Genomic DNA, 17,614 nt, shown 5'->3' with positions numbered 1-17,614 from the left:
AGCCAGAGGCTTCTACTGTACCTGCACATACACCTGCACACCCCTGCCTCCCATTCGAACAAGCAAGATGAGTTATCACAGCCCAAGGACACATTCCAGCCAGGCAAAAGGGAGTGGGGGACAAGGTCAGTGAGAGGTGTGTCCAGGAGTGGATGTGTGGTATCCTGAACTTATGATGGACTGGATATTAATGCATATTATTACTATTATTACTACTACTAATAATATACTGCCCTGCACCCGGGCGTCTCAGGATTCCTTTTGGGGCTGTATATTATCCCGTATTTTACACTCAAAGCTACACAGACGGGTTTCTGCATTCCCACAAGTTTATCATTGGCTGTCAAGGAAATTAATCAATTGGGGGAGGGACTTTTGTAACATTGGATTTCATCATTATATCCCGAACTGTACCATTTAAAATAAAGGTGAATACAAGTACAGGATGCACAGCGGAAATAGTTAAAGGCGTCATGGTAGATTACCCTAACATTGTAATAATGATGCTAGACAAGCCTCATTTGAAACACTATGTTCAGTACTTATCACCTCATTTTAAAGCATTCTAGAACTAGAGGAAGGTACACAGAAGGGCAACTGAATGCAAATGCGTGAATACAGGATCAAGGAAGGAAGGAAGGAAGGAAGGAAGGAAGGAAGGAAGGAATGTTTGCAGGAGTTCTTGGGGCACAATCAATTCTATTTAACCAGCAGGTGTATTTTTATATTGCAAATCTAATCTGATGGAACTGTTTCATAAAAGAAATATCAATTGCATTATAGGACCAATAAGATAGAACTGTCCTTCTAGAAACCTCATCTTGTAAATCAGGGGTGGGGGACCCACTTTTGGCTGGAGGGTTGGATCCCAAAGTAGATAAACCTCCGTGGGCCACATTGACAGGTGGGAGGGATCAGTCTCCTGATATCACAGGCAGGAAAGATAAAAGTCACTGCTGCAAATATACAATTGGTAGCGTGCTCCCAAAGTGGCTGTACGTTTGACTCTGTTTGAAACTGGCACCTTTCCCTGTCACATTGCTGTAGGAAGGGATTGGACACACTCAGGAGCACCAGAATGTATCTAATCCCTGCTGAAACCAGCACAACAGGGAATCAGATGTATTGTTGGAAGAAAGGAAAGTCATGCTAGCAGATAGGACACAAAGCTGGTACATAGACTTTCTAGCACATATTCCAGCTCAGCACTGGTGTTTTTGAGCTAAAGCGGCAGGAGCCACGCCCCAACCTTAGCTGACCCTATCAAATCCTTTCTTTGCAGAGGTCTCTTTGTGAGGAGGGTCTCACTCCCAAAGATACCTTTACTCTTGGGGAGTTCCTGCAGGTAGACAGGCACTTTTCCAGATGGCACTTAAGGCACCTGACCCAGAGCCTACTTTAAGGCCAGGCCCTCTGTTGAAGACTCACCTGGCTAAGACATGAAAATGTAGGACATCCTGCCAACACAGGCAGCAATCATATGCACAATTTCATGGAAGTAAGCCTCAACAAATACAGTGGGGCTTCTGAGTAAACATGCACAGGATTGTATTATGAGCCACTGAAATTAACTTGCCATTTCCCTCTCCTCTTCAACCTCCTCCCCCTCTAATTATGATAGTCCTCACAATGTTTTGCCTCTCTGAATATATGTGGCACAAAGTTAACATATTTTTGTATGATAAATCTAGCATGAAAGCACCATTTGTTTATGCTATGTGCACACACACAATAAAGTAAACCTGAAAACCAGACCTTGGATGCCCAACAGCTGCTGGAAGAAGATGGTACACGTAAGTCAAATGATGACTCTATGTGAATAATTTATGCAACATTTCAAGCAAGTATCAGTTTTGTATAACAACAATTACAATTCAGTCGTAGCCACATATATTCAGAAGTAAATCCAAATGAATTCAGTGTGTAAGTTGCACCCAACGGGCAAGTTGGGTTAAGATCTGAGCCTTATAAACACAGTTTGTACACCATCATAATAACACCTCCAGACAAGAAGTGTGCAAGGCTATTGACTCCACACCTGAAGAAAAAGCCAATCGTGCACATCATGGACAAGATGACGGATTTATTTTCCTCCCTCTTTTAGAATTACTTCTTTATATGCCTTCATATGTCAGCCGTCACAGAGAGACTAAACCATAGTTTTTCCATAACAGAAATGGGTTCTCATTCAACAGCTTGGACTGGTTTATACTGGTCCTTCCAGCAGACACCAGTATGAACATAATTTCCTTTTAAAATACAACAGGGGCAGAAGTTGCTGCTGCATGAATATGAGGAGAGTACATAATCCCAGTTGATGTGATGTATGAATATCAGATATGAGGAACATGCCCTGAAGGTATTTTAAGAATGCATAAAGGTTCTGTAACGCATCCGAAATTACGCAACCTGAACTCTGACTGCCCTTAGTGATAGTATCATAAATCAACCCTGAAGATTTAAAAGAATACATATAATATGGAGTGACATTATTTCATCTAATCTACCTGCAAGTTGATAAAATGATATCCAGATGATAATGGCACATACCATGAGTTTGCCAGCAAAGAGAGTAAGTGCCATGACCCCAGAGTCTAGCAATGACCAGGACATGAAATCAGAGGGTATACATCCATTGGCCCAAAAGGCTCTGAGTCTGCCATCAGGGCTCCAATGAACATGAGGCTGGTAGGCAGAAGCCCATTGAACTGGATCTCAAAGCAGTAGATCCTATGTAACCAGAGCTAGGACTTTCACCAGTCCAACCATGCAATGAGGTGGCAATGGAGGGAAGCAGATCTTCAGGTCAGAGGGCTGACCCATTCTCCAGCAAAGCGACACAGAACAAGGCAAAGGCTCAAAAAAGGTCTCAGTTCACCTCCAGCTCTACCTGCAGCAGGTTGCTCACAAGTAACTGTCCTTTGTGCCACAACAAACAACCTAACTTGCTGCCTTGCCCCATGAGCTCCCCCTTGGGACCATAACAGAACAATGACAATCAATAACCAAACCTCCAAAACCTGAAGACTAGTGATGTGGCAACTATTTTTGTTGCTGCTCCGTATATTCGGGGAGAGTGACAAGGCATTAATCAGGGGATAGGATATCTTGTTTGGTAAATGATTCCACAAACAAAGAATCTTCATTACAGTTGACAGAGAAATGCTGCCAATATCCACACTCATTACCTTTATTATTGCTGACAACTTTGATTAGGAAGAATCTCTGCGGCTGATGTGTGGGAATACTAACTAGGAACTTATTGCACTGAGGCAGGGAGGTATAAAAATAAGATGAAGCGCCACAAAACTAAGGCTTGCCCTCAGATTCTAAGCTACGGTTATGGCCCATGTGTGAAGCAACCGCTTAGGCAGAGGGAAGCAAGGCCTGGCTTGGGCATTGGTCTCACTTGTCATCTCCAGCCACTGTAGCTGCCAAACGTTTCCAAAGGTGACGCTGCCACCGCCATGTTGGGAAGCAAAATATGGGGCTATAACCGCTGCCACTATTCCGTTTTCAAATTCTTCACCAAGGAACCATTTATTTATTTCATAAAAATTATATATCCCTTGACTGGAAAAAAGCCACCTCAAAACAGTTTACAAAAAGCACAAAAAAGATAAAAACAGTGATAAGCTAAAAACAGATTAAAACATCCATCCACACAGATATGCCAAGTCCACACCAAAGGCCGTTATCACTTGCATAGAAGATTAAGAAGTCTACTCTGAGTAAAAGTTTTATTTATTTATTTATTTATTTATTCATTCATTCATTCATTCATACCCCACCGATTTGGCTGGGTTTCCCCAGCCACTCTGGACAGCTTCCAACAAAATATTAAAATACAGTGGTCTGTTAAACATTAAAAGCTTCCCTAAACAGGGCTGCCTTCAGATGTCTTCTAAAAGTGTGGTAGTTGTTCTTCTCTTTGACATCTGGTGGGAGGGTGTTCCACAGGGCGGGTGCCACTTCTGAGAAGGCCCTCTACCTGGTTCCCTGCAACCTCACTTCTCACAGTGAGGGAACTGCCAGAAGGCCCTTGGAGCTGGACCTCAGTGTCTGGGCAGAACGATGGGGGTGGAGACACTCCTTCAGGTATACTGGACCATGACCACAACACTTCACTTGAGAGTAAGTTCCACTCTATTTCCATCTGGCTTTATTTGCAATAATATGTTTAAGAATAACTACTTGTTGGTGTCACAGAATGCACCATAACAAAATAAACACACCCACACAAACACACAATCCTTGGGATTTTCCAAAGTCTCCAGAAGCCACTTGAACAGATTATCTTTTTGAAAATCACTATTCCCTTTTTTGACTTCTCCGCGAAACCATAATGCATTTCTCTAAACTGGACAGAAAATAGTATTTCTTTAATTAAGAAAGTTTAAGATTTAGAAACCAACCTGCTGCTTTGCTAACTGCCAATAAGGCAGAAATAAAGGGGAATAGCTGATCCATTAAAAATATGGTCAGAAAAATCTTGTTGTGCTTTACTTGTCCTGATAACGGCAGCAGGTTAAAGTGGCTGAGGACCCATAATGGGCTCTTATATTATATTTACAACTTTCCATAAAAAGCATGGTTTAAAAAGCACAGCGGTATAATGTATAGAGCCTATTACAGACGTTAAGCATAACTACTTTATGGTAATTAAAAGACATAAGAAAATGATTAATGTTTTGAGGCTATTAAAGTGTATCAAATGAAAAGCTATTATGACTCATTGTCTAAGCTTATGCCTTATATTGGCCAATTACTCTGATAGATCCAATTTGCACTGATATGTACTCTTAGCAGGGCTGACACTGATAGCAATTTTGATGCTTAATATAAGCTCTACACAACACAGTGTGGTCAATCCAATCTAATCCAAAAATCTGAAAGGAGTTTGGGCTTTATAACGTAGCTCGGGGTTTGAACTGGGATCAACACAATATATTTTTGACTAAATAATGTATCTTTGGGACTGAAGGTTTCATAAGGTTTAAAAAACAATTGTTAAACTGGGGCAGGGCCACTTCTCTAGGGGAGGAAAGATCAGTCCTTTTGTACTGTTTTTCCAGTCTAAACAGCTCCCTGAAGTTGCTATTTACCTTGAAGATGAAAACATGCAAGTACAAACGTAGCTTAAAGGAATAGGAAAAGATAGATAAAAAATTATTTCAACTGCAGCTAACCTAACCTAATGCACTGCCACTACCACTTGATAAGGGATACTGAAATTTACTCCTAAATAGAAATCCGTGCAATTCCTGGACTAAATTTAGATCATTGCTATACAGGTTTAACACACAAGTAATCCAATTTTATAGCAGTGAGATTTTCTACAAGCTTAGCTGGGATCCTGAAAAAAACTGGTAAATAAGCAGCCCATTTAATTTCAGCCTTAACTGTGTTTTCAGATGTACAGAAAGCTGGTACAACATGAATCATGGGATAATTGGTCAGCTAAACAAACTGGGATTGTTTGTGATCCTCCCATCCTTTCAGACATAAAAATATTGAATATCTACGTAAAACAGTAGATATAAATATAAAGCAGTTTATGCCAGTCTGAGGCAGTGGATTTCCTCATGTTTAAAAGGATAGTGAAACAACAATTAATAGTGGTTGGTTTGGGTTATTTGACTCTATGAAAGGAGCTAAACCAACCTCACCTATAGAGGTCCAACTGGCACAGAGCCATTTTGGAGAGAGCAAGTCTCTCCTTCCTAACTTCAAATTCCTATGACCAAACTGCAAATGTGTTTCTTCCAAGTCCGGACATAGCTGCTCCCATGTCCTGTACAGGATTTGTATTTTCTCTGTGTGCTTCTCAAGAGGCAATGGTTTGGATCCTGATCCCCCCCCCCCCCGCTATTTGTGAAGCGGTTGTTGATCCAGGAGAAGTTTGTGACAGTGGAATAGGGAAAGGTGATTTTTTTTCACTGATCCCCTCTTCTTCTCAAAGCCACTGAAAGTCACTTACCATGCTGTTTGGGGTATGGGGGTTTGTGAGCATGTCTCTCAAACCTTTGGAGCATATTGGGGTGGGGATACAGGGGGCAGCGAGAATGATGAAAATCAACTCCTTCCACCTGCCACCATTGGGAGCACAGTACTATTCCTAAGCTCTCAGGATCCAAGCCAGGAGCATTAATTTTTAGGCTGCTTTCATTGTAATAGGGATAAACTGTTAATTTTCTCCTCGTTATAATGTTAAACCAAACTGTCAGTCTTCATCAGTCTAACAATCTGTCTATAGCTCCATCTTTCTACAGCAGTTTAATTCCCAAAAATAGGTCTGAGATCATTTTTGTTCATTAAAACAACAACAACTAGGGGACAATATTGTTTCATCTGTCTTCTGTTAATCGTGACAATGATCTACTAAGTGTCTGCATTTTGCTAAGCATTGTACATAGATTAAAACAAAAACAGGATTACAGTTTAACAGGCACATCACAAAAGGAAAAAGTGGTGAGGAGGGAAAAAGAAAACAAACAACTTGTTCAATGTTACATAATTTTCTTACGGTGGCCAGCTAGAATGAAGACAATTCAGAGAGGGGAGGGTGACGCTAAATGCCTTCTGGTCTCTCTGCTAAGCGGATAATGTTATGTTGACTAAATGAACATGCAAGGTGTTGTTTCAATTAATCTGATGCAGCAATTCAATACTGCCAGCCTGAGAGGTTGAAAGAACTGGCCTCCTGACCCTACAGGTGTCTGACTTAATTCGTTTATTTTTATTGGTAGGGCAGTATTTGCAGGCACAGTCCTATACATGCTTAAATGGGAAGAAATTCACAGAATTCAGTCATACTTATTTTTGAATAGGCTTTCATAGGATTATGCTGTTAAGTCTCTCGAAATATTTTACATGTTCTAAATGCTTCTTGCCAAGTAATTCCTCAATACTGTTTTGGCATGATCCTAAATACAAAATCTCAGTTTACAACATATTCTTATCCCATTGTTGTGTTAATGATGGTATACTTGTTACTAATAACAAGGAATACAGGGCTTTGAGTGGGTGTTATGGGTGGAAAATGAAAAATAAGAAGAGTGAGGACTCAATAACATGGGCTATATTTCCAGACTGGATAAATAATCCCATTTCATAATCCTAGATTCCTGTTGCTTTGAGGTTAATTGTTGTTCTCTTTGACATCTGGTGGGAGTCATGGGAGAGGTCAAGAGCAGATACAGGGGGAGGGGCATACCTGGAAGAAAGGTTTCAGAAAATAGCATATGATCCAGTCTTCCCAGGGTGGTAGTTTCAATGGGAATATGTTTCAGGCATGAGGTTTACCGCGCATTGATAAGTGAGTGTAGAATGAAAACCCACATTTCCTTCTGCACAAGCTTCTATTCCAGTTGTGGGCAGGTCCAGGAGCCAAACCCCATTCAACCCTTTTGATCCCCCAGCCAGGCAAGCAGGAAGCATGAGCAGAGCTCAATAGCACATTATAGCCAGGCAAAAACACTCAAGGAGAGTGTATATCAGGGCGGAGGAAGACGTGTGGCTGGACACAGTCCCAATGGCCAAGCAGAGAAGCCTAGAGGGCTGCATGTGGCCCCCGCATGTGAGGTTCCTCATCTCTGATGTACAAAGTTGGGTGCAGACCTGAATGGTTAATGGGCTTGTCTCTGGAATAGGCTTCCTCACAGTGTTTCACAAACTGCAACCCTGCAGTGCATCTGGGGGTGCTCTCTTCTGGGTAATGGCTGGCAAGCTCCAGACTGAACAACCATTTTCACTTTTGTGGACATTCACTTTCTGCAGATTTACTGTCTTCTTTCTTCTTTGGCTATCACTCACAGCCAAGTAAAATTGTCTTTCATAAACAAGGTTTTAACAGTGGGTCCGTTAAGTGGCTGTGGAGGCCAATTCTGGATCCACACGTCCTTCCACAATGGGGACATGGGTTTCCGGGCGGGAGTTGATCACACTGAGGGTTTGCCAAGTGTTTCTTCCTCTTAGCACGCTTCTCCCTTTCATCCTGAGTTTGAGGGTCTTCAAAGCCCATGACACCTTGGGTAAAGGCTGTTCTCCAATTGGAGCGCTCACAGGCCAGTGTTTCCCAGTTGCTGGAGAAGACAACTGGGGCAAGACTGGGTTGGTGCCTTCAGAATTTTGTTCTGTTTCCAGCTGGAATTTAAGTGCATTTTTACCAGCTGGATAACAAAAAAATAACAACCTTTATTTGTATGCCTGCTTGCAAGATGGGCAATGTATGTCAACTATCCACTGGAGTTGTTAAGAGAGCAAAGAGAGAAAAGGTCACCTTAGTCACCTTTCCTGCTTCGTTGAAATACACTGAGGACTGGGGTTTGGCTCAATGAAAGCAAATGCAGTTTATTTCTAAGCTGTCACTGTTGTGGAATGGCACTGGTGTGAGGGGCACTCCGCAAGCAGACTAACTGTAATTGGCAATCCATTTCTTCATTTCCTTTGTACAACCAACCCTGACAAATTAATCGCAATCAAATGCTGGCTGCAGTAAGGGGCAACCTATGCAGCATGGAAGAAAAATGAGGTCTCTGCCTGGCCTGACAGCCTAATCTTTCAGTTCACCCCATTATAGTGAACAAGGGGACTTTGGTGTGCCTGTCACCAGTACCACCCATAAAGAAACTGTCCACTTCCAAACCTAAGGTTTAGCTGAGTTGATAAAGGGTATTGAATGCTACTTCACTACCTTGTTAATCAGCCTGTGGACTGAGGATCCAATGTATTAGGATCCTGATGTGGAAGCAGCACTGTGAACTGGCTTTACAAGATCGAGGAGGATAATATCAACTAAATGAAACAACGAAGGCCGATTTCACACTGGATTTCATGTGAATTGGAAAACGTTATTGGCTTTGGAGAGGGCGAGAAAGGTTATTAACTGTAGTAGTTAACAGAGGTTTTAGTTAAGGAAATTGTTTATCAAACTCGTCTTTTGATCGGGGAATTGTTAATCATGAAATAAATATTTCACTTCTTTTGAACAATATGTTTTAAACACTAGGTAAATGTTTCAAATGGAAAGTAAGGAAAGCCGGCCGTTTATTCAGTATTTAATTTCCATCCTAGGCCAAGGGCTCAGGGAGTGATGCATAATCACTTTCTCTCTCATTTATCCTCATCTGCTGAGGAAAGAGAGTGGAGAGATAGTAACTTACTTTGGCTCCCTGGCTGAGATCTGTTGTGTATATTGTATCTGTACTGGAATAAAAAGTGTACAAAGAGGAGCTGCCCTAAGTTAGAAATAATTCAAATTGTTCAAAACAGCAGGCAATACTCTTAGGACACAGGATATTGTAATGTTATTTCACATCAGACGTCACTGAATATGAAAAACTAGCTAAGCCAGTGCTGTAGAAAGGTGGTTTTAAAAAATAAATAAATAAATCATCGCCTTCTCCTTGATTTCTTTATGCAGCAGTCAAGCATTCCCTTGCAGTCACAGGAGAGCTATACCACAAGCTTCTTCTTTTAGGGAAGCTTTAATGTTTGATGTATTACAGTATTTTAATGTTTTTGGGAAGCTGCCCAGAGTGGCTGGGGAAGCCCAGCCAGATGGGCGGGATATAAATAATAAATTATTATTATTATTATTATTATTATTATTATTATTATTATTATTATTATTATTCCTAGCCTTCCTAATATGATTTTCCTTCTTCATTAATACAATGAAGAGTGAACATCCTGAAATTCATTTGTGGACAATCTGAAATGAAAGCACAAAGAAAGGAGACTATAAAAAAATTGTAAGGAGTTAAATGAAGAGGACACAAAGGCATCCCACTTAACAAGAAAATGCACATTTGTGGGAGTTTTTCCACCAAAAATAATCTTAAAAGCACTTTCTTCGGATTCTTTGAATTTCTTTCTTTTCTTTTTAAAAGAAAAGTCCCATCTTCCAGCCCCTTATTGCATCAACCCCTTTTGATCAGTAAGATACTTTACCATTTTGAATGCCTCCTCCCTCATCACAAACCTGTGGGGCTATTGATTCCCATGCTGTGAGATGGTGTGAAAGGTCGGACTTGAATCCAGACCCTCCGTTCATTGTTTATCCATTGACTATACCGGCTTTCAAAATTAATTCACTCAAGAGTGGCAAAAGCCACATTTCACTCTTGTCACTGAATTTCATTTGCTGCCGATACATTAGCTTTCTTGGATGTTACATCTCCAGACAAAAGAAAGGGGGAAAGGTTCACAGTAGTCAATAGCAGACAGTACATTAAACAGGTGCTGAAGAGATAAAGTCAGAATCCACTTCCAGGGTTGAAATGCCCTGTCATTAGCGCAAGCAAAACCCATGGACGTGGAGGTTGAAGAAGCAGCTACAGCGCACCATCTCAATCTGGTCCCTGGCTAGGGAACAGTATCAGTCATTCATTAGAGAGAGCCATGTGGAGTCTCATTCTTTGGTTGCACTCATCCAGTGATATAGCAGCTTTCCTATCTAGCATACTGATAGCAAAATAACCGAGCGTGATGACACACTGGTTCTTCCAGTTTTAGAACAGGAAGAGAAGGAAAATAAAGATGCCTTGTTTTGTCTGTCTTCGTATATTAACATAAAAAAACGTGCTGCAGCAATCCTCCATTGGAGCAGAGATTTAGAGTTCGACCAGAGAGACGTAACACTGGCCCCACTGCCCAACAACCTCACTGTCTGAACTGGTGGAGGTAGTTTTGGCAGTGGTGTAGGAGTGCCCCCAAACAACTTCAACCAACACACTAAGGCCTCCTTATGTGGTTCGTCTCAAGACATCATGGCCACATTGACAACCATGAGACTGTACATTGCGGGACCAGTGCATACTTAACATGGTATTTGATGTGGGTGGCGCTGTGGGTTAAACCACAGAGCCTAGGACTTGCCAATGAGAAGGTCGGCGGTTTGAATCCCAGCGACGGGGTGAGCTCCCGTTGCTCGGTCCCTGCACATGCCAACCTAGCAGTTCGAAAGCACGTCAAAGTGCAGGTAGATAAATAGGTACTGCTCCGGCGGGAAGATAAACGGCGTTTCCGTGCGCTGCTCTGGTTCGCCAGAAGCGGCTTAGTCATGCTAGCCACATGACCCGGAAGCTGTCTGTGGACAAACGCTGGCTCCCTCGGCCAATAAAGCGAGATGAGCACCGCAACCCCAGAGTCGTCTGCGACCTAATGGTTAGGGGTACCTTTACCTTCACATTGGTAGTGGTCAAGTAGTGTGGGCAGGGTCCAATAACCCTGTTGTCATGGATGGACCACAACCTGGTGAGGTTTGGACAGATGGTGACTAGTCCTCCCTGCTGATTTGATACTGGATCCAAGAGTACAAGATATGCACTGTCATGTGAGGCCTAAGTGGCTCAAAGAGGTTAACAAGAGGTGTCATTGGCCTCAGTAACATCCTCACACAGCAACATCTGATTGGCTATGTGGTGCTATACTGGTCACTATTGTGATCCTGATGGGTTGACGAAGAAGCCTGTGCAAGGACTTATGAGTGCACAATGCAGCTTTCTTCCCCTCCTCTCCCACCCCCCTAAAAAAAAAATTGGCTCAGGGGTGGGTGGGCATAACCCCCAGAACAACATGCTTAAGCAGAAGCTCGGAGTAATCCTTCTGGCAAACTGAAATGGTTATCCTGATAGAATGGATGCTTTAGCACTGCATTTAATTCCTTCCTATACTTTAAAAAAGATTTTTTCAAAAAAATAATAAAACTATACATGCAGAAAGTAATGTTTCTTCATAAACATTTCCACCTCCCAGGGTGGGGGGGAATATATATAGACGCATCCCCACGGAAAACATCATATGCGGAGTCGAAGCTAGCCTAACCAAAATCAACCCAGATGAAGCCAATAAAATCAGACTTGAAGTCACCAACATCCTCTGCTCCAGCAAACCACCCAGAAGCAATTTACACAAAGAAGAACAGAAAGCACTCACCAACCTGAGGAAAGACAACAACATAATCATTCTCCCAGCAGACAAAGGTAATGCCACTGTTGTGATGAACACATCGGACTACCAAGCAAAACTATCAAATCTACTCCAAGACCCTACCTACCAACCTATAAAAACAGATCCCACCACCTATCTGGAAAAAACCACCAAATCCAAAATAAAAGCCTCTCCTATCAGTGAAGAAATCCAGCTAAGAATCATCCCCAGAGAAAAATCATCCAGATGCCCCAAACTCTACGGTCTCCCCAAGATACACAAAGAAGGAACACCACTCAGACCAATAGTCAGCTCCATAGGCTCACCTCTACAAAATCTCGCTAAATTTCTCGCTAAGCAACTTCAGCCCTATGCAGAATCTATCGCTTCACACGTTACAAACTCCTTCCAGTTCATAGAAACAATAAAGAAGCAAAACCTACATCCCGACGACCTACTTGTGAGCTTCGATGTTGTATCTCTCTTCACACAAGTGCCCATTAATGAAGCCTTGACAGCCATTCAAAACAAATACAATCCCCCCGAATACATCCTGGACCTGACCAACCACTGCCTAACCAACACGTACTTCATCCACAATGGACAAAGATACAAACAGATAGAAGGAGCACCTATGGGATCACCCCTCTCACCGGTCATCGCAAATCTGTACATGGAACACTTTGAAACCAATGCTTTAGACAAGTCAGAACACAAACCCAAACTTTGGCTCAGGTATGTTGACGACACCTTTGTAATTTGGCCACACGGGAAGAAAAAACTAGATAGCTTCCTCACACATCTCAACAGCCTACACCCCAAAATACAATTCACTATGGAAATAGAAGCCAACAACCAACTTCCCTTCCTTGACGTCCTAATCTACAAAAAACCTGATGGCTCCCTAGGACACACTATCTACCGGAAAAAAACACACACCAACCGCTACTTACATGCACAATCACACCACCACCCTGCACAAATAAACTCCGTAGCCAAGACTCTCATCTCCAGAACCAAACGCCTGGCTGACAAAGACCACTTGACAACTGAGTTACAGAATCTTTCAAATGTGTTAATCGCCAACGGATACCAGCAAAACAGGGTTACGAAGCTAATCCAAAAAGAAACACCCCCCAAAAAGCAAGACACAGAAGAAAACAATGGCATGGCCCTCCTTCCTTATATCAAGGGCACTACAGATAAAATTAGCAAAATCCTCCATAAACACAATATCAAAACAGCCTTTTGCACCAACCAAAAAATAGCCAATATCCTCAGAAACCCCAAAGATAAAATCCAGTTAGAAAACCAAGGGGTCTATGAAATACCCTGCAAAGTCTGCCCAGCCACGTACATTGGACAAACAAACAGACGAATAAATGCACGTATCGCAGAACACAAGAATGCCGTCAAAAAAGAAGAAAAAACTTCCTCTCTTTACCAACACATGAAAGAAACAGGACACGAAATTAATTTTTCAGATTCCAAATTGCTCTTTAACATGGAACACCACCACAAGAGAATAATCATGGAAGCCATCGAGATAGAGAAACACCCTCACAACATGAACAAGCGTGACGATACGTCCCGCCTGCCAGACATCTGGAAAATAGCCCTCCCCACAAAAACCGACACCAGAACCAGAGGCACACAGAACGCCATCTCCAATCAACCACACCAGACCCAAACCCAGACCCTCTCCACAGATAAATTACAGACACCATCCAGTAGCCAAACCATAGTGGCACCTCCGGATGCTGCACCCCCCTGCAATCCCTACACAGATCTGGCTGGCACAGGGCACAAAACCACAGCTCGCCCCTATACACGAAGCCAAGCCAGAGCACAACTAAGTGCAGTACAGCCATCTTCTCAGAAAAAACTCTTCACAAGGTCAAGAGGTCAAGACACGAAAGCTTTAGCAACTAATCCACACCTAATGACCCTCCTAAGTGGTACTCAGAATATCACTCAAGAAATCACTCAAGATATCCCTCAAGTAATTAATGAACAAAAGAAGAAAAGACACACTAACCTGGGAACTTCCTCTCTGCCCAGAACGTTGGAGGCTATACACCACACCCCCTCAACAGTATTTATAGGAACTCAAACACTGAGATCCTGCTCTGTTCCAGTAACAAGAAGCCGAAAGCACCAGCCTGAAGATGACGAGTGAGACCTCGTCGAAACGTCGCCTAAACACCCCAACTCTTACACGGGAAGACACCCGAAGACACCAAAACCTGCATATATATATATATATATATATATATATATATATATATATATATATATAAAAATAAAATATTGGTGCAGCATTAACCAGAACGGCTACACAAAGTAGAAAAGATAAAATGTAGTACTGTGGATTTTGAGATTTAGTCTCAAATTACGGTGAAACAATAGATCTATTTGTCGAGTGGACATCACAAATTTACAGCACATGTACATTTCATAATACAAGAGAGCAAGAACAAGAGCGCAGTGCCCATCAAGGCACTGAACTTAATACCTTTAATCCTCCTTCTGGAGTCAGTATGTCTGCTAAATATATCCTATTAATGCTAATTTTAGATGGCTGAGTGTTAATCAATGGACACCCTGGTAATAATTTCTAAGCATGTAGAATGTATTCCAGAGAGAAATGGACTGAAGGAACAGTTTGAACATGGGTAGCATGCCATTTAAAACAAGATCTCTGTTAAATAATGTATATGACAAATTCTTAGACAGAGTAGCTAATTAGACTGCTGAAATACTTTGAATATCCTAATGGACTCCAAGCAGCAGCTGCTCTATTTACTAAGAACTTAAAAAAAAAACCAGTCAATATTTTAATCATTTTGTAATGAATATTCCATAGAAACTCTTTGAACTGGTTCCTCATATGGACACCATGCTGTTCTTTATGCAAAATGGCATCCATCATGACCTTATGAACAGACCCTGCGACTGCACAAACTGTGTGCATGTTGCCTCTATCTGTGCACATGTTCCGACTGTGCAAGTTTGTTCTTGGCTACAGACAATAGATAAGGAGGAGGCAGTTTAACCACAATCCCAGATTTGGATGACACCCTGAGCCAAACCTTGTTTTAGCTGTCATACTCTATTGAGCTAAAACGACCAGGAAGGAGCAAAGACTACAATCCACGTAGTCCTGATAAGGCATAGTTTGGTTTACCATGATGTGTGAACACAGCCTGTGTGTGTACAGTGTGAATACACTACAGTTAGTTCACAAGGTCTAGTAAACACATGGAGGCCAGGAACAAGGCTAGAGGGGACAATCCTTACTCTTCTTCCTTGTGCTTTGTATTCCAACACAAGGAAAGAGATGCGTTGGAGCTGGGGACCGGCGGGGGACAGGAGGAGAGATGGAGATATACACACACATCTTCCAAGCCATTGGAAGTGACTCCATTTCTCTGCAGATGATCTCAGATAATTCCTAGCTATTCTAAGGCAAACTGCCAGATAGTGCCCGTTACAGGTGGACAGGCTATGATAAAGGCACTCAGATCTGAATCTGCATAGAATAATATAATTTTCGAGATGGAAGGGACCCTAAGGGTCATTTAACCCTACAACGCAAGAATCTCAGGCAAAGCATCCATGACAGATGCAACCTCTGCTTAAAAACCTCCAAGGAAGGAGAGTCCACCACTTTCTGAGGGAGCCTGTTCTGCTGTTGATCAGCTCTTACTGTCAGAAAGTTCTCCCTGATGTTTAGTTGGAATCTCTTTTCTTATAACTTGAATCCATTGTTTTGGGTCCTACCCTTGATTATCTTGGTCACTCGCCTCTGTACACATTCTAGCTTGTCGATAGCCTTCTTAAACTGTGATGCCAGCCCAGAACTGGACACCATACTCCACTTGAGGTCTGACCAAGGCAGAATAAAGTGGTACTATTACTTCTCTTGATCAGGACACTAGACTTCTGTTGATGCAGCTCAGAATAGCATTAAACCACATCTATGATCAACCAGAAAATATACTTCATTTCTGACACATTTTATTTTCTGTTAAATTTGGCTGTCACAAAAACAACCTGCAATTTTCTTTGCATTTCACTTCACAACAGATTCCATGAATCATGGCTGTCCTGCTTTCCTATGATAATGACAAAAATATGCATCATGATAGAAAACACCGCTGTGTTTTATATCATTAGCCACCTCCAATTATAAATAATCTTATCAGGATCTAGATTGGAAGATTAAAAAAATCAGTTATGTCTGCAAACCGCAGTTGTATTCAGGCAATACAGATATGATCAGAAGCAAAAAGAGGAGAAAGCAACTCAGGTTTGATACTAGATGAGAAAATATTTAATTAATTCAACTGAGAAATGCTTGAATTCATGTGTAGCTCACCATCAAAACTCCCTCTGAATATAAGGCACTATGTCTGTGGAAATTCATATCAACTACAACACTTTCATTTCGTTATCACATGAATACCCAGTGCTTTTTCCCCTAAAAATATGTTTAGGGGTACTCTCATTTTCCTACTCATATTGAAATACTGCCCCTCAGTGAGGCCAAACTTAGATTCACAAAATGTTTAGGGGTATGCATACTCCCAATAAAAAAAGCACTGTGTATACCTGACACAAGCTTTCAGCCATTGCCAGTTCTGACTGGTCAATATTCACTCTTCCAAAACACCCAGCACCCAGCTTGTGGAAACATAACAATTTCTGCCAGTCTATGGTCTAATAATTCCAATATTTATTTGTTTAGATTCTCATAGATTCTCACACTTTTATTGGCATACGTACTAGATTCCAGTAGGGTTCAATACAAACAAAACCACACACCAAAAAAACCCTACCACAAACGCTGCATTTAGCATTTAAGTTAGTGTTGTATAGCATTCACAAATTCTCATTGTGTGTTGCAGAAACCTGGCTACTGTCTCCATCTTGAGAAAACATTTGTTTGTTTGTTTGTTTGCTTGCTTGCTTGCTTGCTTGCTTGCTTGCTTGCTTGTTTGTTTGTTTGCTGCATTTCTCCAAGGAGATCAAGGTGGTGAACATGGTTCTCGCCTTTCTCATTTAATCTCCACAACAACCGTGTGAGGTAGGTTAGGCTGAGAGGCAGTGATTGGCCCAATATGAACACATGATGCCTCAACTGCCTGCTCTGACTGGCAGTGGCTCTCTATGGTCTCAAGCAGAGGTCTTTCCTAGCCCTGCTGTCTGTTATCCTATTAGGTGGCGATACAAGGAATTGTATACAAAATGCGAGTCATGGCCCACAGTACCACACAAGGCTCTATTCCCACAATACTATAGCACTACTTCTAATACCTCATTTATACAGAACCCTGCAGCATCTGTTATCTTCAGCCCTGTACCCACCATGGGAATGGCATTTCTATGGAAGCCAATCAAACTCTCTTATTCATGTAATATTAAGCTGCGTAGCTGTTTGCAAACCCAGATCAATTCTCTGTCGGGTCCTTGGGCCATAGCCTGTAATTTGATAGCACAACACAGCCCACTAGGCATTGTAGAACAAATTGTTAATAATACTGAATATGTAAAACCCATGCAACATCTACTAGAACACGCTCCAGCAAAGCCAAAAACAAAACAAAACACCCTTGTTAAAACCAAAGTCGACTATTTGTCATGAAGAAATATAGCTTGAACAGAAACTTTATAATGG

General features: G+C 41.8%; 1 protein-coding gene across 5 annotated transcripts in view; it reads right to left on the bottom strand.

Annotated features, from left to right (window-relative positions):
- The window catches only part of MACROD2 (mono-ADP ribosylhydrolase 2), a 996,145-nt gene that overhangs the window by 386,175 nt on the left and 592,356 nt on the right, over positions 1-17,614 (bottom strand). The window lies entirely within an intron of this gene.

This window comes from Podarcis bocagei, assembly GCF_964188305.1.
Source record: "Podarcis bocagei genome assembly, chromosome: 3".
NCBI classification, from domain to species: Eukaryota; Metazoa; Chordata; class Lepidosauria; order Squamata; family Lacertidae; genus Podarcis; species Podarcis bocagei.
The sequence above is the reverse complement of the archived record's forward strand: the minus strand, read 5'-3'. Positions and strand labels throughout refer to the sequence as shown.